The sequence below is a fragment of the Epinephelus moara genome, chromosome 5 (genome assembly GCF_006386435.1).
Source record: "Epinephelus moara isolate mb chromosome 5, YSFRI_EMoa_1.0, whole genome shotgun sequence".
Taxonomy (NCBI): Eukaryota; Metazoa; Chordata; class Actinopteri; order Perciformes; family Serranidae; genus Epinephelus; species Epinephelus moara.
The window spans coordinates 27,236,590-27,259,104 of NC_065510.1; the positions used below are offsets into that span (position 1 = coordinate 27,236,590).

At 40.5% G+C, this 22,515-nt stretch overlaps 1 protein-coding gene across 2 annotated transcripts in view; it reads right to left on the reverse strand.

Annotated features, from left to right (window-relative positions):
* The window catches only part of elfn1b (extracellular leucine-rich repeat and fibronectin type III domain containing 1b), a 168,597-nt gene that overhangs the window by 43,742 nt on the left and 102,340 nt on the right, over nucleotides 1–22,515 (reverse strand). For both annotated transcript variants that reach the window (XM_050045504.1, XM_050045502.1), the window contains one exon: nucleotides 20,315–20,379. The gene's annotated coding sequence lies outside the window, so the exon portion shown is untranslated. The remainder of the gene's footprint in view (nucleotides 1–20,314; nucleotides 20,380–22,515) is intronic.

The following is a 22,515-nucleotide window of genomic DNA, read 5'->3' on the forward strand; positions in this document are numbered from 1 at the left end:
CTAATGCAGGATTTAGACTTATGCATCGAATCGACACCGTAGCTACAGTGCAGGCTCCACATCGACGTAGAGCCTACACGGTACCCTACGCCGTAGCCTGATGTGCGTAAGCTGAAACCATTTCCCTCAGTGGAAACAAAGCTTTTATTTACTTTTATTTCACAGATAAGAAACAATAAAATGTGATACAATGTAAAATGCCATAGGCTCGTGCTAATGTTAGCATCTTATATTTGTTTGGAAAACGTGTTTAATTTTGTCGGTGAACCTTGTGAGTTGTAATGGAGCCGAATGGAACGTTACCTTTGTTAAATGTTGCTGTTGTCCCTGGCTTTATATGAGTAGAAAAAAGTCCACTAGCCCCTAGGCTAATTTATACAATGTAAAATGCCTTAGGCTTGTGCTAAAAACATTAGCATGCTGTATCTGTGGGGAAAACGTGTCCGGATTAACACAAGTGCTTCGTCTGTGAATGCTGCGAGTTATAGTGAAGCTGATTTGTGTACTTGTTTTTGAAATTGTCACTATAAGCCATGTTTAATGTGTGTTTAATGTGTGTCTTGGGTGTGTCTTGACTCAACTAAACTTTACAGCGCTTCACAGAAACTCTGCCGCAAACTAGTGTTTTGGAGGTGTAACTGCAGAGTGACACAGACACACCACCGCAGAAGTATAAATGCTCACAATGAGGCTACCTGTGTAGGCTATGGCGAGAGGTCTGCTTCACAAGTATAAATCCCTCTGAAGTAGGTAAAAGCAAATAACAGAAGAGCTAGAACAGTCTGGTAAGTTCAGAAAATCACATCACTTTACTGTAATGCAGCCTTTAAACCCAGCAAAAACACAACACTTGATATAAGGATATGTTGTAGTAATATGTGATGTTTATGTTTTCCTGTGATGTAAACTCTTGCATCCCTGTAAGCAATGACTGACCTTTCTCAGCAGCAACAAAGGAAGTAGCATAATGTCGTTATACAGTACAGCAGCAAAACCTCTTAGCCTGCATACAGACTGTTTAAAAAAATAAAAACATTGCATTAACAAAGACACAAGGAACTGCATTGCATTGTAGGCAGGGATGCTACATGTACTGGTGAAAGGATAAAATACAGTCCAGAAAGTCTGGTTTGAGTGATACATCCAGAAGTCTGAATGCTTATGGAGCACCAAAACAGCTGTTTCAATACTATAAGGCAGTCTCAGTAAAGTCACCACAAAAGCAAACAGTTTCTTTATTGTCTAAAAACTGAGTTACAGCAAGGTACAGTAAATAGTTTTATGAATGTGTGCTTGACTGGCCCGTACAGAGCCGTGACCTCAACCCCATACTACACCACTGTTGACTGGGAGCCAGGCTTTACTGCCCAACATCAGTGCTGGACCTCATTTATGCTCTTGTGACTGAATGGGAGCAAATCCCTGCAGCCAGGTTCCAAAATCTTACAGAAAGTCTTCAGAGAATGATGACGGCTGTTACAGCAGCTGATGAGGCCCTGTTCAAACAGCACTGTATCACCAGGGGACCTCATGTGATTTAGACATTACATCTCTGTACACCTGTGCTTACTGTGGCACATCCACACAGGATAAACCAGTCTGTATTTTACATTTTCTTTGTATATTCAGACAAGGCTCTGTGTAACAATAATCATATGACCCCAAATCATCATGATTCTGATTCACACGGGACTAGAAGAAGTAGAGGAAGTCCTTTATCGTCATTGTACCAGTACAATGACATTTCTAAAAGCTACACATGCACACAGTGCAAGTTAAAAGCTACAAACCAGTGTCAACCCAGAAAAATACCTCTATCACATCACCAACAAATAAAAATGGAATAAATAACAATCAGTCAAATCACTGATATTATCACATGACCTCTGTGTTTGGCAAAATATGGTAGGTAATTTGCGGTAGAATTTTTTTATTTAACAAATTACAGACATGGCAGATTCACATGCGATTATTAAGCTCACAGACGAACTTCGCAATTGTTACAAATTACTAGAGGTCCCCAGATAATACTAGTCCCATGTGAATAGGGCTTTAGACAATAATAAAGCCATGGTATTGAGCACCTTAGGTAATTGACCAAAAACGATGCAGTATAGCCGTATTTGCGCTGGACTACTACTATTTACTATTATTTACTCTTCATATACTAAGACTAATATCACCTGGGGAACTCTATTAATTTGTAATAACTGTGAGCCTTTGTCATCTGTTATCTTAATCCTGTGCAAATCAACCATGTCCTGTCTGCAAATTACCTGCCATACCTAGGTCATGTGATAATATCAGTCCCATTTGAATCAGCATCTCTGTGATTTGGGGTCTTTTCTGTTTGTTTGTTTTTTCCAAGGTGAAGTATACAGCCTGCATTGGCAATTATAAATAAACATTTTGACAGCATTTCATGTACAAATTCAGGAGGCTCATCACCACAGCATGGAGACCATAGACTGTATATAAAGATGCTGTATCTCCACTTCCCTCCACTGTACAAAAATAAAGCCGAAATAGTCCAGATACATCCGCTGCCACCTTGCGCTACTGACATTGTTTGGAGCCAGAGTCTGCATAGTTTCGATTAGGAAGTGGAGCTGCAATATTGAGTTCCTGCAGCGCCATTGATCACGAGTGAACCAAATGACACACACAGCTGTCACTTATGATGTCAAACCCTCTTTTTATAGCATCAAATAACTAATTAAAACCAAACTTATTAGAAAAATGAACACCTGAACATACATCAGCGTGATGAGAACTACATTGGAAAAAAAATGTATGAGCTTTTAGTGAAACATAAACGTACGAGGTTTTAATTTGGCCCATGTCCCATCTGCTGACATGGGTGGGACATGAAGAGCCAAATCTAGAGTAAAAAGAGTAAAATCTGGAAAGATGATGAGATGGATGACAGCAGCATTCCGTAAGGAAATTGTTTATCTGTCAACAGGCTCAACAGTTATAATGTGGCAGCCTATTAATAGTAACTTCAGGCGCCTTGACATCATATCTGGAGGATAATGTCAGTAAATTGAGTAAAATACAGACTTTGTTTATCGGGTGTGAATGTGCCGCACGAAACATAGACATGACGGGGTAATTTCTAAATCACAGGAGGTCCCCTGGTAATACTCGTCCTGTGCCAATTGGGTTTAAGACAGTTCTACATCCAAAAACAGCTAAGAATTCATTTCTCACCTCCACTCTTTGTGTAAATACCCTGTGAAGAATTGCTTACTTAAGCAGCATAACACAGTGTGATGGACATCTCTGAGCGAGCTGGAGGTGCTGCATCAAAGCTCCATTTCCACGGTTACAGTTCCTCTCACATCACACACATCAAGCTGCTAATAATCTGTTTGACCACCGTCATTTTTCACCACCGCTTCCTTCTTTGTTATGCCAGCCTCCTCATGTCTCTGCATCATGTCTGAGTGCTTGGCAAACATGCACATATTAAACCAACTATTCAACGCCACGCAGATGTATCATAATGCCTGCTACTCTTTGTATACGTCCACTGAAGATGAAGTACGTCCATAAAATCAGAGGCGGTTGAGTGTCGAAACCAAAAAAAGAGATTAATTCAGGCTGTCAAATCTGATCAAACTAGAACCAGAAAATAAAGCAATAAGACATAAGTTTTTAAAATTTCTTGCCTGAGTCATCATCTCCATCAACTTACATTTCATATAAATGATTTATGATGTTTTGTATCAATGTTTTTTGCCCGTATTTCATTTTGAAAAACATTATTTATTTCCTTCACAGATAAACCAGCTGTGTTTGACACGTTGGTCCCGATAGGAGTCAAACTTCAGTCTGTTGCTTATTTTTTTGTTGATATTTTTGTTTATACGTCTTCATAATTCAGCTCTGACATGCTTGAAAATTGTGACTTTAACACTTCTGGAACAGTGGGAAAATCCACTGCATTTGATGATTTGATGCTCTTATCTTTGAGGTGTCACATTTTCCTGAAAACATGTGATACGCTGTAATACAGGCCCTTACAAAGACGCTCCCACTGAGGATTATAAATCTGTCTTTATCAATTCTCCCAGATCACATCTCTATCCCTGTCTATCTCTGTCTCCCTCACACACACACACACACACACACACACACACACACACACACACACACACACACACACACTTATATTGTGCACCAGTAAATCAGCCAGTTCCTGTAGTAGCAAGTGACCTTTACATGTGTATGTTTAAACATGTAGCTATTATTACACAACAATTTGCTCTCATTCAAATGCAGTAGCGGAATTTAAAGTTACTCATGTACAAATCTGAGGTATTTCCATGTGCTGCTACTTTACAAGTCTACTTCACGACATTTTTACATAGAAATATTGTAGTTTTTAGCCCACTGTGTTAATTTGCCAGCTGTCGTTACTTTGCTGAAGAGAGTGTCATATATAACCATATGATTGCATAATGAGTATGTTTAAATCTGAAGCATCTGAAACGCAGATTTTACACTAATAATGTGTCAAGTCGCAATATGAAAACTATGTTATAGTGTTAAAGACCCATATAGTGCAGAGAATTACAGGGCTTTAAAGTGATTTTTAACTCATCGTTTAGCTGTTTGGCCGACAACTCTACTGCTCTGGTTCACGGTTGCTGCTTTCCTAGCGCTGTTTTTGGCAGCAGCAGGCAGCCTGTTTCAGTTAAGATGCTCAAAAAACCCCACTGTACTCTACCTGCTTTTAACACCAGACAGCAGGCAGACACAGTTAGTTACAGTTACACAGTTAGAGACTACTTGATAAACATAGTGGAGCATTTAGCACCTAAAGAGCCACATATAGCATGAATGCATGTGTTGCTCCATAACTGCTGGATGGGTATATGCAACTGTTTGCTAACAAGTCTCAACTTACAACTTTTATCCACTGAAACTCTGTTATTGTAGGTTTAAAGTGAGAGTTTAGAGCTTTTAAAGATGGGTTAGAAAGGGCTTTCTGATTATAAGGTAAAGCTGTGAAAATGCTCCCAACACCGACACTGTTATAGATCTTTTTAGATGGGACTTTTTTTATGCAACTTATCTTCATACAATGTTTCATGTGATATCTTACAAATTAGCACTCCTACTGAAAATGGTGGCTATCATCACGTTACGTTCTTAATGTAATGTGATGACGTGACATTATATAAGTATTTAACTTAAAGTAACTCAACATTGACCTTCGGTTTCACACAGGACACAAACAGCGGTCTCCTGGGTCAATGTCCTGTGTTAGTTTGACACATCCATCCATCCCAACTTCCTCCCTAAGCAGACTTTGTTGCACCTTACCTGACTCCCTTGTTTGCTCCTGACAGCTTGCAGTGCACTGATCACATGACCATAGCCTCCTGACTCACAATTAAGAGGGTTTGATGTGAACTATAGTGTATTACTTTTTGTAGGTATATGCAAAAGCCAATTTTTTGACCACTTAAAGGCAATAGAAACAAGCTGTGATTACAACATTGACATAACTTTACCTTATCAAATGTGTTAGGATACAGTCCCCTATTTAGGCATCCAGCATTAATTTGGAATCTGGTGAATGTAAGTTTAATATTTATTTTCCTTTTAGCTCCACTTTTTTTCTCTACACACTCTTAAGACCTAAATCAGCTGCTCATTAAGTCAGTCTGATACTTGATGCTGGGTAGACAGCGTACAGCAAACAATGCTACAAGACAGGTAAAGAAAACAAAGCTCGAGCTTTCAGACCTGTGGGCATCTGCAGTCAGGTGGTAACTCTAGGTAGAGCTATACCTTTCACTTTACACATATTTGCCATTTGGTCCATTCTTAATAGAGAAATATTGCTTAAAGATGTGAATATATTTCTTCCAATACGCTTTTAAAATCAAAAAAGAATTTCCTGAATCACAGAAACATTCCACTAGATGAAGAGCGGAGTTTTCCCAAATGAATATTCATCTAGTGACACATTGTTGGGCACTTTAACAAATCTATTCCAAATGAAGCGCCTCACATTCATACCTGCTATCACAGGACTTATCTCTCAAACACTGTTTGATGCTGGAAATGAGCTCTTTCTTTCACCGCATCTCACCTGCCTTCCACACCAGGAAAAAAAAGATCTTCACAGCTTATTTTTGGTTTCCCTCTGCCTCAGACGGCCATTGTTTTGGATTTGTGACGAGCTTAGAGTCTGGTTCTGAAGCGAGGACGAGGGATTATTCTATTAGTCATTTTTCCTCACCAAAATAATGTAGTGAAAAAGATTTAATATGGTTTTAGGTGCTGGGTGGAAAAAATCTGACTAGGCTGCAGATTTACAGCGAGGTTCCGACCATTTTGCATAATCCCAAGAGACATCTGTCTGTGAGTGTGAGTCCCACCTTGCAAATTTCACATTTGAAGAATTCAAATTAGATGCTTCAGGACAACACACACAAATAGACTTTTGCCAACACATACAGGCAGAGATGCTAATTTCCAGCAGATAATCGTCTATTTGAGGCTAATCTTTGTTGCCCCAAAGCGTGTACGCACTTTGAAATCTGATTCTAATTCAAAATAAACCATAACTTTTAAAAGTGCGTGCAGTGTTGCGGAGGGCATGTGTATGTGTGTGTGTATGTGTGTGTGAATGGAAGGTAAACCCTCAGACAAAAACCAGCTGCAGCTTTGTTTATCTGTTTATTACTGAGTTTATATTATTTGTTCATTGGGTTTTTTCTTGTTTACAGAACTTAGTGGATAAGCGGCACTTTGTCTCAAGTTACCCAAGCACCCCAACCACACACACACACACACACACACACACACACACATGCGCGCGCGCATACACGCACGCATCTCCATCTGTTACGCTCTGTCCCCCTCTCTTGTTCCTGGTATTTCCTCCGCATATGAAATACACCTCCTCATACTTTGTGATTCGTTTTGTTTGTTTTTGGTTTTGTTTTCCTCGCGCGTCGCGATTGCTAGACGATTGTCTGTCACATCTCGGAGGCGTCTGTGCACGTGCGGCATGGATGTGTGGGCCCGTGTTGAAGCAAGGAGAAGTTATGTGGCTGATTTTGATCTTCTTTCAACTGTCAGCCGGCTCTGCATCAACTTCTCTCCGTCTGTCTTTTGCTCTGCCCGTCTCTCTTTCTACAGCTGTCACCGCCACGCTGTGAAGACAAATGAACCACGAGGTTGCTGACAGGACTTTTTTTTCCCCCTTCACATGCATGTGCTGCTTTTACTAAGCATAGCATTTGACAAAAACACATCATTTCCACCTTAAATTTGAGATGTTTGCATAATCAGTGTAAACAAAAGAGACTTTCACTGAGAGGACTGGCAGCCTCTACATTTACTTCTCCTCTGTCTCCCTCTGAATCATGGGATATCTACAGTCTTGCTCTCAAGCACAAAGCAGAGTTGGCTCTTTTTACACTTTGCAAAAAATCCAGCATTTCCTGTCTGTTAAACATGCTCCAAACTCCAGGCACTCACATGCAGAGGAGCAGGAGGAATGTTTGTATAACAAGCTGCTCATGAAACAATTAAATAACTGAGCAGTCTCGACCTCAGCAGGTCTTCGTTAGGGTTCAAATCAGGAGACAAAACTTGCCTGACCTTTTTATGCATTCATTCAAAGCTCCACATTACTCCTGCTCCTCTACCCACGAGTGTGCGACGTTTCCTTTTTTGTACACATTTGAAGATTTTTAACCCGTTTTCATCCAGAGCACCAGTGTTTGTCTGCTGAGTGCATCTCGACATTAACTCATTGACACCACCATCTTTTTGGATTCCTTTCTGTCTGTTACTAAGTCATGGAGCCTCAAATGTCTCATTTTTTAACACAAGCAAAGAAGAATCTGCTGGTGCAGTGATATTTCTATGACCAGCTTCCTGCATGCCTCAACTTTTATCAAGGATTTCTTTAAAAAAAACAAAATTAATAGGCAGCATCTTGAAAAAAGGCAGATAAAAATCAAATATTGTAACACTTGACTCTACACACTGTTCAAAACTGTGAATTTGTATTGGAAACAGGTTGAAACTAACACTTCACTGGCAGATTTGTTGACTTGTTTTCAAATAATAAAACTTTTACGATAATTAATGACTTGACAATATGGAGATTTGTGCAGTGCAGATAAACAGATTTACGGCTGTTGTAGAATGTGAAGGGAATGAGAAGGTTGTAGAAAAATAAATTAGGGCTACAACATCTTATCTCCTGCAAAAAACCCAAAGAGACTATAAACATATGCAGATGTATGCCAGGGAGAGGCAGGAGGACAGAAATCAACATCTTAACAACAATATTTATGGGAAATGTGGTCTTAATTTGAACAAATAAATCACTCAAAGACGGGGAGTAGAAGCTATCGACTGTCTTTAATATGGCCTGCTTTGTAATTACAGCATAGTATGGCGGTTCATTTGACAAAAATATATGGATGTTTACTAATGGCAAACGTAGCACCTGTTCAGTCAGGTAGATACACGGATAATTAGAGTGTGGTGCTGATGATGGCTGAGTGCTGAAATGTGTCTGCTGCTGCCGTGCTTTATCAATAAACCAAGATGGATTTGCCCTGCATGCTGCTCCCGCTCGTCTAATTTGGATGTTTATTGGAGCCTACATCCAACCTGAGAGAGATCGGACGACTTTAATGATATCATATCAGGCTGTGCACACTTCTTCCTCCTACTTCATCAAGTCAATGTGAGCTTTATTAAAGGAAAATCTTCACTCTTTATCTTGGCTCCCGTTCCATCTGTCAGATTAAGGTCCAGGGGTCGGAGCCATGTAACAGAGGGTTTGAGATTGTTCCAAAGTTCTTGGGGAAATCCCTTAACTTTGGTTCCCAGAAATTCACAGCCAGCACGTGCACAGATGAAAGGGACACTTGTGGTCTCATCCTATCTTTATTTCTCCATAAGTAGTTTTTGGGACTAGGGCTGGGCGATACAGAGAATACCATGTATCAGGATAGTCTTGACCAAATACCTTGATATCAGTATTGTAGGGTTGACTATTGGTACAATACTGATATCAAGGTATTTGGTCAAAACTATCGTGCTACTTGATATTCTCTATATCGCCCAGCCCTTGTCCCTAGTCCCTAGTCAGCATTGTAGGGTTGAGTATTGGTGGGGCTGCCCTAGTGTAGTGGTTAGAGACCTCGTCCTCCTTGTGGAAGGTCCATGGTTCAAATCCTGCTGGGGTTGACGTCAGCAAAGGCATGCAGTAGCAAGAATCAGGGGTCAGATTAATCTGAGCCAAGTCCTAAACAAGGGTGCGTCTCAAGCCCGTCCAAAATGGGAGGCTCCAGAAGTAAAAGCGGATTCAGGGTTGACTATTGGTACTTTTACAAAATATTTACACACCGAAATTTTTGGTAAATAAATCATCAGTAATGTGGCTGTAATGACTAAGTGGGTAACAGTCTGATAAGTTCAGGAAATTACATCACTTTACTGTAATGCAGCTTTGAAACCAGGAAATGACAACACTTACAATATTACAATACCCAAAATCTAAGACCACATCCAGTCTCATATCACCATATTGATGTTATTTGTATGTACTGCCCAGCCCTTTTAGGCACTGAGAATGGTATTAAATTAATCACATAAACACACTGCACACAACAGCAACTTGCACAGACCAGGGAGCCACACTAAACAAAACATGAACTACACTGATCGTCCCTCTGAGGTGATGAGTTCTGGTTGGTGAAGACAGAAACACAATGAGCCAATTACAAAACATGATGGCGCTTCTTCAGTTCTTCTTCTTCTACAAGAAAAGTAGTGTATGCATGAAACTAGAAACATGCACTGCAAACAGCATTTGTCCAGGTTGATAAATCCTTTCCTTTTTAAAAATGAAGTCTGGTTCAAGCTAATTTTCACCTGAATTTGTGTTTCAACGCGCACACACACACACACACAAATATATGCACAATCTTAATCGTGTACCACTATTGTTAACTGTCCAAATATTTGGACAAATAGTATTTTGATGCTTTGTCAACATTGGTTTTGAAACTTCCATGCCAATTAAGCCTTTTGAATTTAATTATAATAGAGAAAAATTTGGAGAAAACACCAGTGAGCAGGTGATTATACACTAGAGTCCCTCAAAGAAAGACTACAAAATTAAAAAAAAAAAAAAAAAAAAAAAAAAAAAAAAAAAAAAAAAAAAAAAAAAGACTGGTTGACCTACACTGTTTGTGATATAATAATATTGAAAATACTATTACTATTTATAAAATCAGATTTTAAAGGTTTACGAATTAGAACTGTTGGTTACTGTTCGTAAACACGGTCCCCATAGAAAGTGAAACTAAAAGCCAATCCCGATTCACTCCTTGTTTAGTGCTCACCTCCTTATATTTGTGGTTTTTTTTGGAAGTGCCATGTCTCTTAGATGTCTGCTGCTTATAGCCTTGCACCTGGTCGCTACCTTTTCATATAGCCCTGACCTCACCTGAGCCCTGTGACAATACACAAACATCCCAAACATGGAAAATTTGAAGAAAATCCGAAAATACAGGCTGAGTCTCTGCAGATAAACACACACCTCTAGTGGATCATAACTGATAATTGAGAGAGATTACTTCTGTCTATACATTGTTTTTTAAGAAAAATCCTGCGTAGCATACCTTTAAATGAACACAATTTTTACTCCCTGAGCACTTTTTTGTTTATTTATACATGATGACCATTAAAAAAACATAATAATGAGCTCAACCCGAGCACAGTTCACAGCCTCCGACATGACTGAGCACTGACGCGCCCCCATTAAACCTGCTCTGAGCATTAACTTCAATCACCATCGTAGGCCAGAAAATAAGACTTGCTCTATCTTCAGTCTTGCGTAGTCAGCATACACTAACAGCCCCGCAGCAGCCATTGTATCATTACGCACCATTACATACTGCGAGTCATAACAGCCTCGTGATTGATCACTCAGGAACGAGTATAATTTATGATCTGGTGTGTGTTTTACTGCACGTTGGGACTGATGTGTAAACCTGTTTACTCCTTGTTGGAATAAAAATCCTGCTTGTAGAAATTACACTATGCGAGATTCTGTTAACACCTCATGACTCAACCTTGTGAACAGAGTAAAGGGACATTGTGGATGTTTTGACCTCCAGTGGCGCTGCATGGCAATACATTGATTAGAGCGATACCTAGAAATGGCACAGCATCACAATACGTTGCTTTTACAGCTGTGTTAAAAGTGTTTTGACATCACTGAGAGTAAAAAACATTCAGTGCATAAACACACAAGCTGTGATCATGTAAGTCCTGACTGTTGCTCTCATGTTTGCTTTCATTATTCCAGGATCTTACCAAATTTAAAATGTATAGGTACATTTTGTTTTGTTTTCTCTCAAGTCAAGTAACCAGTGAGTGGAGTCTTCAAGCCGCATTTTGTGAATTCCTTGACACATATCTGCAGAGTAAGGATTGCAAAAGTAGAATGTAAGTTAAGTGTTTATGCAGCAGCAAGACTCCTCACTGGTACCAGTGAAGTGAGACCACATCCCCCCTGTACTGGCCTCTCTTCACTGGTTTCCAGTGAAATACAGAGCTGATTTTAAAATTCTTTTAATATGCCACGACGCATTATGTTTTCGGGTTGTCTGTCAGTCCGTCCCATTCTTGTGAACACAATATCTCCAGAACAATTTGAGGAAATGTCTTCAAATTTGGCACAAACATCCACTTAGACTCAATGATGAACTGAACAGAATTAAGTGGTCAAATGGTTTTGGCCATAACTTAACAATTCAGCATTGGCATTTTATATTAAAAGGTCAAAGGTCAACTCTAATGTGACACCATAATGTTTTCAGGTCATTATTCAACCACAAAACTTAACAAATGGGGAACTATATGGCCAGATACTGAATTGGTGACACTCATTTTGGGTGTTCACCTTGAAACTGTACTGATTGTATGGCTCTTCTTTGCTGCCAAGTTAAAGATGTGTTTGAGGCATCTATGTTTAGAATTTGTAGCATCTTTGCAACAACATTTGTGGGAGGCATACAACCACATTTTGGTAATTCTTGGCCATATCCACATGAAGACGAAACCAATTTCATTTTTCCATAAACAAGGAATCATCTCAAGATATGTGTACGTAAACATGAAGCCACTGAAAACGCTGTAGTATAGCCTGCAAGTGGCGCTGCAACGCTGCCACAAAGTACACCAAAAACAGAGAATAAGAAATGCAGCATACGCATAGAACTCGTGCGATGTAAACAAACATGAAGAAGAAGATGGTGGAAAATACAAATGCCAGAGAAGCCCACTTTGTATAGACTGACGACGAGGTAGAGCTGCTACTTAGGGTCACACTTGATTACAAAACAACAGAACTGCAGGAGAATGTTGACTGGGAGTCCTGCCAGTCCATATTTGGCGATATAATGGTTGCCTAGTGCATGCGGGTTAAGGGAGAGGTGGGGTTATGGCGTCATCGCTTCAGAAAAGAGGCGTACTGTGTTGTAAATACGGAAACGCGAAGGTGGCGTCTTCAATTTTTTTCACTCTGGGACCCGGTTTCAAAAGTTGGCGTATCTGGGCTTCTAAAACGCTGGTTCTGTGTTTACGAAAGGTCTATACGATAAAAAAACCTTTGCGGATACACCTAATCTTGTCTCCGTGTGGACATGGCCCTAGTTTGTTCTTCTAGTGCTGCATGGACTGGCTCATCTCCTATTCCATCTCCTGACCCCTTAGATCTGGTGACCAATCACTGCTCTCTATTCCACGCACCCACTCAAAAACCAAATTAGATGGAGCATTTTCAGTTCTTGATCTTTCCGTAGCCTTGTCATTATCATTACAATGACATATTCTACCAAGACCACACTGCGTTTTTTTTATTTGCTTGTATTTTATTTAGTTGTTTGTGTTAAGACTTTATCAAGATGTTGAATGCTTTTATAAATAAACTTAAATTGTCTTGTTTGACTGTTTTTACTTGATCATTCCTGTTTTTATTTGATCATGTATCTGTTTTATTGAATCTGTTTGTGAAGCACTTTGGTCAGTGCTAGTTGTGTTTTTAATGTGCTCTTTAAAGATTTAACTTAAGGGACGTGTTGTTATAGTTTATTTTATAACTTCTGTGCAACATCTTGTGTTCGGGCCTCTACCTCAGCCTGTCCTCCTGCTAAACTACTCATTTCTTTTCACACTCACATTGTACAGGAGACACAATCGCTGCCTGGACTGTGCTAACAGACAAAGATTTTTCAACTGAATGAAGCGTAAAGTTTTGGTACCATACACAGATTATGTGATTTTGTCCACCCCATTCATATCAATAAGCTAAACAACAGAAACACCTCTATGCAGAAAGCAATACAATTCAAACTGCAGCATCCAAAGTGATCATAAAGTTGAATCAACACCTCTCTAAAACAGTTTCAACAAAACAATAACCTTCACGAAGACAGGATTTGTTGCAGAACTGTTGTATTAGGCTGCATTAGTTTTAACTAGGTGTACCTAATAAACTGATAACTGAGTGTATACTGCTTAAACTCCAGGTGAAGTAAATCAGAAGTTTCTTTCTAAACACAGTATACAAGTTAGAAAATACTTGCTGAAATTGTGGAAAGACTGAACTATAAAGTACTAAATTATGGATTTAGACCGTTAAATTATTTTTCACCACCTTTGTGTCCAGGATTTTAAGGGAGGGGCTTAAACCCTGGCTGGATGACGCACTGGAGCCATCCTGAACACAAGCCCCTCCCACACTACATAAAAAATTACAAAAGAGCATGTAGTATCAGTGTCCTGTGTTGCTGGGTTATCAGTTCGCAGCAGCTCATTCTTCATTTTAGCGACTCCAGCGGACACGCCCCAGCCTGTCAGACTAAAGAACAGAGCTTTTTTTTTAAAAATGTATTTATTTATTTATTTTATCATTTAAATTTGGCTTGGTGATAAATAGCCTGACATGTTTTTCTGTGGTGTGACAACGGGGCTGAAAAATGATGCCAACACGGAAGTACCCAAAATTGTAGTTCCTGGAATGGCCACTTGAGGCTGGCTCCAGAGGTCAGTCAATCACTATAGACCCCCATGTTAAAATGCCCAACTTTATGGCAGAAATAAACATGGTAGCCTGGTACAAAAAACAGTTTTGGTATCGATGACTAATTTCTCCCTTTATGACATCTGTACCATGGGGTGAATTTTTGGGCTTCTCAGTCAGATCCACCCCTCCCTCATCCACAGCGCTAGCCTCTTGCCCAGACATGTGCTGTGTCTCAAATCGCGTACTTCTGTACTTACACTTAATATTTTCACACTTCACACTGAGAAGTATGGAAAAATGCAGTGCATTTACCTGTACCCAGATGGTGCACTCAAAACGGTCAAAAAGTTGAGTGTGGAACTATGGACACTTATCCCCCTCAATGGTCGCCATCTTGGCTACGTAGCGGAAGGGGAGGGACCACTTTTCAAACTGAAAATAGCGGCTGAGGACTGTGCGACCGTGAACGTCGCTGCTTCGTGCAAATTCACATGTTTTTTGCACTAAGAACCACTATACTGTTGTCAGGTATAAGCCAGCAGTATGTTTATTGGGTTAATTTAGCAGTCTGTAATGATTTGGTACCGCGAACGATAACACAAATGCTAATGCTAGTTTGCTAACTAGCTAATTTGCGGTCGTCATTTCCGGTGAGTGCACAACGGCTGTGTTTGGTTTGAGACAACACTACCATGTCGAAATTTTTGCACACTATGCCAATGAGTACATAGTGCACACAGTATACTACATAGAAGTGTATTAACGGAAGTATGTGATTTGAGACACACTAATGGTCAATTCTGGCTCTGAAAATCCGACATAGCAATGGACAAAATGTAAAACTCAAGGCTTCAAAAAGGGAAAGCACAAACCAATGGGTGACGTCACAGTGGCTATGTCCATTATTTTTACAGTCTATGGATGTCACAAACTCATAACTCATATATATTTTTGCTTTACAGGAACTTAAAAAATGCTAGACAGGAAGGTTAAAGTGAAATGTTATCATTGTGGTTTAAGTCTATTTAAATAAAACTGGCCTGGCCTTCCATATCACAAAGGCTATTGGCACCGATGAAAAAATGTGTGTATGCATCATGACTCTTTTTCTTCATAAATATCAGCTGCTGAGTGAAAGTGACATATGCATTGTTTTTGTGCATATGTATCATTTATTCATCCGCCCGCTGAGTTCCAAAAGACGCTCAGAGCAGCACTTGTCTCTCCTGTCAGATATATCTGCCCTCTTGTAATCTGAAATTCCACTTTCCCCCAAATCCCTCGTCTCTCCACGCACTCCTCTGTTCACACCCAACCACCCCTCTCTTCCTCTCTCCTGCCCCCTTTTTCCTTTCCTCCCTCCATCTCTTTTCTTTTCCTTCCTCGCGCACACCAGCTTATGCCAAGTTGTTAAATTTGAGCTCTCCATCTTCTTTCCCACACACACAGAGGTAAACACAGCCTGGCAAAAAATAGCGTTCATCTCTGCATCCATCTCTGATTCTGGGCTCAAAGATGAGAATCCTTTGGCAGGAATTTCTCTTTCTCATGTGCGTACACACACACACACACACACTCACTCTATCTCTCTGTTTCTATCTCGACACACAAATTGAATCTGTGGTCTTGACAGGGCAAGAGGACAGGGAGGACGAATAAAAATCACCTCATTACGCACACCCTTACACATACACGTCCCCTCGCACACGCACATAGACACGCAGACAGACGTCCACAAACAGGTCATCCACATGCATTAGAGATGGGAATAGAGAAGCCTTGAATCCTGGTCAAACGTCATTTGGTGTGTAAATGCTGACAGACGAGGGCAGGAGGCCACATGAGATCATAGCTGTTTGGCGGAGACACAGCAGGAATAACTCGGTGACGGACGGAGCAACAATGGCGTGCACAGTTGTGGAGCTTGGAATAATGATGATTATGATTAAACTGATGAATGATGAAGGTCACAGTGACAATCTAAGAGATGGAAGTGATGATAATGATGATGTTCTCTCTATCTTTATCGCATCTCTTCCCTCGGTGATGAAGACCGACATTTTTCAGCTGCACGTGAACGTTGCCGATGGTCTCTGTGATATCTCTGTGTTTAACTGACGACTTCCCGCAGTGTGACCGTGACTGCAATCTAGAGTCCAAGGTGCAGCTGAGGAAAATATTGATCATGGCAGACAGGAGAGAAGTTATCGTATCAGATCTGCAAACTCTCCTGCTGCTAATTTTCTTTTAAGAATCTTTATCTGTGCACAGCTCTGATGGACAACAGGGCAAGTTTTGAATAATTTTTTAATTTTTATTGATCTTTTCATCAGGAATACAAAAAAGGAAAATTATAATTACAAGTGTTTGTTTTTGTTGTAAAATGAATCCCCAGGATCCCCTCACCCATCAGAAGGAACATTTTTGATCAGAATAATTAAATTTATTCCATCAGATGAATTATTACTGCATACAATGGGAAAATATATATATTATTTAATGGAGTACGTTATCATCAGGCTCAGTAACAGCAGGGAATAAGACTATTACACTCTTGAGCTCATCACTTCACTCACTCTGCCTTCATACACTTTACTTACTGTTATACAAACTGTTTACACCTCTGTGCATATATATTGATTACTTCTCAATATGCATATACATTTATCTATATAGATTTACTACATTCCTCTTAACATTCAGTGTATACTTTCATATTTATTCTTTATTCAACCTTTAACCCTATATTTTAACTATTTTATGTCTTAAACTCTAATTTTACTTTTACTTGATTTTCTTTCTTTCTTTATAGATATTTAAGGAGCACTGCTGGAGGGTGCCTGAGGCCTAAGATTTTCATCACCAGTGACTGACTCGCTGTAACAGTTTTGCATACAATAAGAATAAAGACCTTGAACTTGGAAGGCATCGGCATATTAAACCTGCAATAATTGATATTTTGGCCGCACGGGGGCATGAAAACAATGCTTAAATATTATCACCTTTTAAAGTGAACACATTTTGCTACAGTGCCAGTTATAGTGTAATTGTAAGTGTTAAAATGTGATGAGAAGCTTCATAGAAACTGTCTCACTATTTTCAGTTGTACATCACTGAAGTTTGCTAACATTAGCCACTATAGCATATATATATATATATATATATATATATATATATAACTTTTTAGCAAACAGTTGCCCGGTAGTCATACATTTTTGGCCACCTGGTAAACATAAACCCAATGTTCATTTTAAGCTCTTTAGCTCTGGTTGTTTAAGCTCTGTCTTTGGTCTCCACCAACTCCTGGAGCTGCTGCTGCGCCTGGAAACAATGCTGCAAGACTCTGAACTCAGTGATAGACTGTGAAACAAAAAACTGAACTAAAAATATTGATCATAGCTGCTTTAAAGATAGCAAACGTTAACCCCTGAATCACAGTCCAAAATCAAACAAAACCTCTACCAGTGGCACTCATGCAGAGTAAGGTCAAGTAGGCAATTTTAGTGGGGATGAAAAAGGGATTGCCACCTCCTCTTGTAAGCAAAATGAGCAAAATACCCCCCTTTGTTAACCCGCCATCCCTCTCCATCCCCTGAGACCGAAGCCAGACCTCTGACCAACTCATTATTGACAATTATTTAAATGTGACGAAGCGTTCCTATTTCAACCAGTGCAGCATTTGTATCACTGGTTCAGCAACCAGGGAACTGACAAACTGTGTTAAATCATCTAATGTGATGCTACTCAGCCATCACATCTGTGCATTCCAGTAAGCAGTGTGACTGGATATGAATGAGACACACACACACACACAAGGGAGCGAGAGACAAGAGACAACAGCAGAAATAAGAGTCATTTCACACGAGAAAAAAGTAGACTGTATAAACAGAACTTTTAATCAAGAACGGACAGACTCTTACATGTCCAATTTTCCCACGGGCAGTTCAAAACCAATATGTCTGTCTGCGCCTCGTTACCAAAATGACCAAATCGCACGCCCCTTGTTAACCTGCCGTCCCCCATCTCCATCCCCTAGTAACAGAGCGAGTGCAGCTGAATATGTTGGTCTTGTCTACCTGATGTATTGATTCTTTACATGACTGAGGTTTGTGTGTGTCAGAATCTATTGCCTCGACCACGGCTCTGAAATATCAGTAGTCTAACGGTGCTGCGTATTGATAAATCCATGGTGCTGTCCAGGGTGCTGAAGAAGACAGATCTACATTATATGGGAGGGGATATTAAAAGACACATTATTATTTTTCCCTTCATCAAGCCTCCTCGATATTACATTTATATGCAACTAATTTAAAACAGCAAACACATTTAGGGAAACAAAATGCAGAGCAAATTATGTTTACTATTAACATAATCAGCAACATGTTCAGTTGTGGTCTGCCAATCTTGCATTTTTTTAAATTACCTTTTTTTATTAGATTTGTTCAAAAACATTATCTTAACCAAAATGATTTTGCTGCCTAAACCTTTAACAGGAGTCTGGACACAAATCCAAAGTTCTGGTGTAAAGATCCTGCTCTTTGTACGTCACCATCCTCCCCAAACACCTCCTAACAGAAGCCTACATAGGACATGAATGTATTATTCTGTTACCTGAAGGACATGTATGTGAACATAATCCAGGCAGCGATTATGTTGCCAAAATAATGTATAAAGAAAGAAGTTAAGTAACATACAAATGTAATTTAGGAGACAGGGTTGCATCATCACACAGAGATTCACTTGCAGCCAAAAAATGGAAAGGTTAAAGAAGGACAGCTAAAATGACATCATCCATTGTGGCAACAGTAGCCTAAAGGTTAGCAAAGCAGGTTAGTGACCTCCACTTCAGAGCTGAGTCCAACTTCCCCAAGCACACCCACTCAGACACAAAAAAGAGGGTCTGTGAAAATGTATTAATTATGTAATATCGTTTTTATTCACTCATATATTCAATTATTTATATTCTTAATCTTACTTCCCAACATGAAGGTCCAGGATGAAAGCTTTGAAACATGAAGGCTGTTTCAAAGCTTCCTCCACACCGCCCAAAATAACATCCTGGTGGATAAATTCTTGAACTGTTTACTGAGGAAAAGAGTCAACTTGAAATATATCGAGTCACAACATACTGGGATTTTTTTTAATTGTACAATATCACCACCCCAGGTTGCCAAAACTCAAAAATCCCAGAGAAAAATACAGACGATACAGCCTCAGTGTCCTCAGTGATAGCTACAGCTCTGTGCCGTGACTGACAGGATGAATCTGGGTGGAGAAAGTGAAAAAAGTAGCATCACCACTGCTTAGATGCCCTTAAGCAACACCCTTAACTACTGCTCCACACCGCTCAGCCACCAACACATCAGACTGGCTGTGCTGAGCAGCTTACAGGTGCGAGTATATGTAACGGTAACAATATTAATTTGAGAGAATTAACTCTGTGATGTGAGGAAAGCTCAACACTAGAACACAGCTGCTAACGCTCTGGGTGCTCCTCCCTTACAGAGAGCTACAACATCATGTGATGAACCTCGTTTCATACTGCTCCTGCTGTACTGACGTGAAGCTGTTTTGGGACAAAGTTAGGGGGGAAACAGACCTTGATACGCAAGATGCTACAAAATACACAGCAATGCTCGATAAGGTAAACATGATAATCTATAGACACACAGAGATTTAAGGTGTCTGTACAACAAGTGTCTGTTTTCTGTTCCAAATCCTGCCGTCCTTGGGTGGCTGTAACCCTTAAACCTTTGACAGCTCGCAATTTCTCATAAAGGGGAAAGAAAATGGGATTTTCTGCACCTTCCCTCCATCTCACATACACACACACACACACACACACACACACACACACACACACACACACACACACACACAATACAAAATACACTCTTGTATTTGTGTCAGGAACGTTTTCCCAAAGGAAATAACGGGAAAATCACATGATGAATATCCTGTTCACTCCAGAGCATGATGTGTGTGTATGTGTGTGTGTGTGTGTGTGCACTTGTTCGGCTGCATGCAGGCCTTGTAAGCATACTGTACGTGTTAAGTTTATTCCTAATATGTGCTGCGTGCCATTTTCTGTCTGGACTGTTAAAGCCATGTTTTGTATTCTGCTGACGTGTTCTCATCTAGCAGCGAAGGTTGGCGTTCACAAGCAGAGACAGAGAGCAGAATGGAAAGCAGACAGAGGCGAAGAGGAAGGAGGAAAAACTTTTCTACCTTTGCAGACGGAGGACCTCTCCGAAACCAGCAGAGCCTTCAGTCTCGCCGCACTTTTCACATCACTATCAAAAAGAGAGAAAAAGGGGGAAGACGGGAGCAGGAAGGGGCGGGAGGAGACAGAGGGAGGTTAGGTTAGAATGACAAAGGTAAGAGATTTCTGTGCAGCAGCACAGACTGACAGGCTGCCACATTAAAAACCCCAAACAGGGACAGCTGAGCAGCACCGGGGGAAAAAAACCCAGGAGTGAAAATTAAGTTTGGACTCAGCTTTTTTCCCTGGTTACTGTGGTAAAGTGAAACTCGTTAAATAATAATAAAAAATTGAATTTATATAACACAATTAATAGGACACCTCAATGCTCTATGTGTGTCAGAGGGGGAGGAGGGATAGACTGAGAAATGGGACAAAGGAACGAGGAAAAAAAGCAAGGGATTGTTGAAATAAGGGCTGTGCGAAGGGAAAACAGAGGGGGATTCCCATTAGAGAGACAGATGAATGGACGGCTGAGGATGACAGCAACATCTGACAGTTGGCAATGATGATGGACAGAGAGAGGGAGACGCAGAGAGAAAGAGCTCCTATTTCCAAGGCTAATCCCAGCCGCTGCGTTACAGGAAGAACACAATTTCATACGGAGAGAGTTTACAACCTTTTCTGTCACATGACTGTTCATCCTCAAGTGTCAAGCAGACGTGTGAGTGTTTGTGTGTGTGTGTGTGAACAAAGGGATATAAAAGAAGACGTCAATAATTCAGACTGTAAACAACACAGTAAGTCTAAGCCTGCAGTAGCCCAGCAAAGAAAACTACCTGTTACTGTAAAGTGGTCCTGTTATTGTGTCCGACTCGCACCAAAATACGACAAACTCTGCCCCAAAGCAGACTCAAAAAAGGACCACAAACTATACTTGACTACATTTTCTCAGATTTTACTATTTACTACAGAAATACACTGTGAAAAAGACGAGTGGCACGGTGGTGCGGTGGTTAGCATCGTCCTCTCACAGCAAGAGGGTTCATGGTTCAAACTGAATGGTGGGGGGTTCAATCCCAGGGTGGGGGAGTCCTTCTGTGCAGAGTTTGCGTGTTCTCCCCATGTCAGCGTGGGTTTTCTCCGGGTACTCCAGCTTCCTCCCACAGTCCAAAGACATGCAGGTTAACTGGTGATTCTAAATTGTCCGTAGGTGTGAATGTGAGTGTGAATGGTTGTCTGGGCGTGTTGAACAGCACATGTTCATGTATTGCAGCATAGAGCTCGTCAGCCCTGGCTTCACAGTACAAATCAAAATGAATGCCTGGTACAATTAAAATGGATGGTTTGGATATAGAAATTGGAAAAGCAACACAGAGGTAATGCTTTGATGTTGGTATTGTGACTTAAGTATGAGGAATAACCACTACCTAACGCAGCTTTGGCTGTATACAGTAGTTCCTGGAATTTAAAGTTCCTCAAACCAAATAAAAAGCAAGAAGAGCTGATATAATCACATTACGATATCACTGTGCAGTCACTGTTCCAGTCCTGAACAGGTAACTTAGCCTGTGACCCCACTAAATGATGTAGTTAGTTAATGACGCGCCCCATTGCTTTAGTACATAACTCTGGGTTACTGCAGTAAGCTGGTTAGCCAGGCATGCTGACATTTAATTTAGAGCAGACAGACACTGTTTAGTCCATTGCTTACTCTCTCTAAACAAAAACACCACTGTCCAAACTCTTCATCACACCTCAGTTCAATTTAGACTTTAAAGGGGCGTTAGCGACATAGATCAAAATGACTCTGGATGCAAGTGGATAGACCTACAACCAATCAGAGCAGCAAAACATGACATAGCGCTGAGTGATGGACAGGTGTAAACAGACTACAGCATGCAAAGATGAACTGCGATGGTGTAGCTTCGATATGTTTGTGAACATGTGTCACTGTACTAAAATATTGGAAACAACAGGAATGGCCAAAAATGTTTTTGATTGACTTGTTGACCTTAAAAAATGCCTTAACTGCGTTCGTCTTTCAAGACTTTGGGCTCTAGTTTCCCGGCGCGGCGCAGGGTGGCGAACCCCGCGCAGAGCTAGTTTCGAGCAGCACAACCCGAGGCGCGCTCAGTTTGGTAGTTTGGCAGACCGAGGTGCACTGAGATGGGTGTGGCGGCGCAGCAGGGGGAGCGCAGGCGGAGCGCAGGCGGAGCGCAGGCGG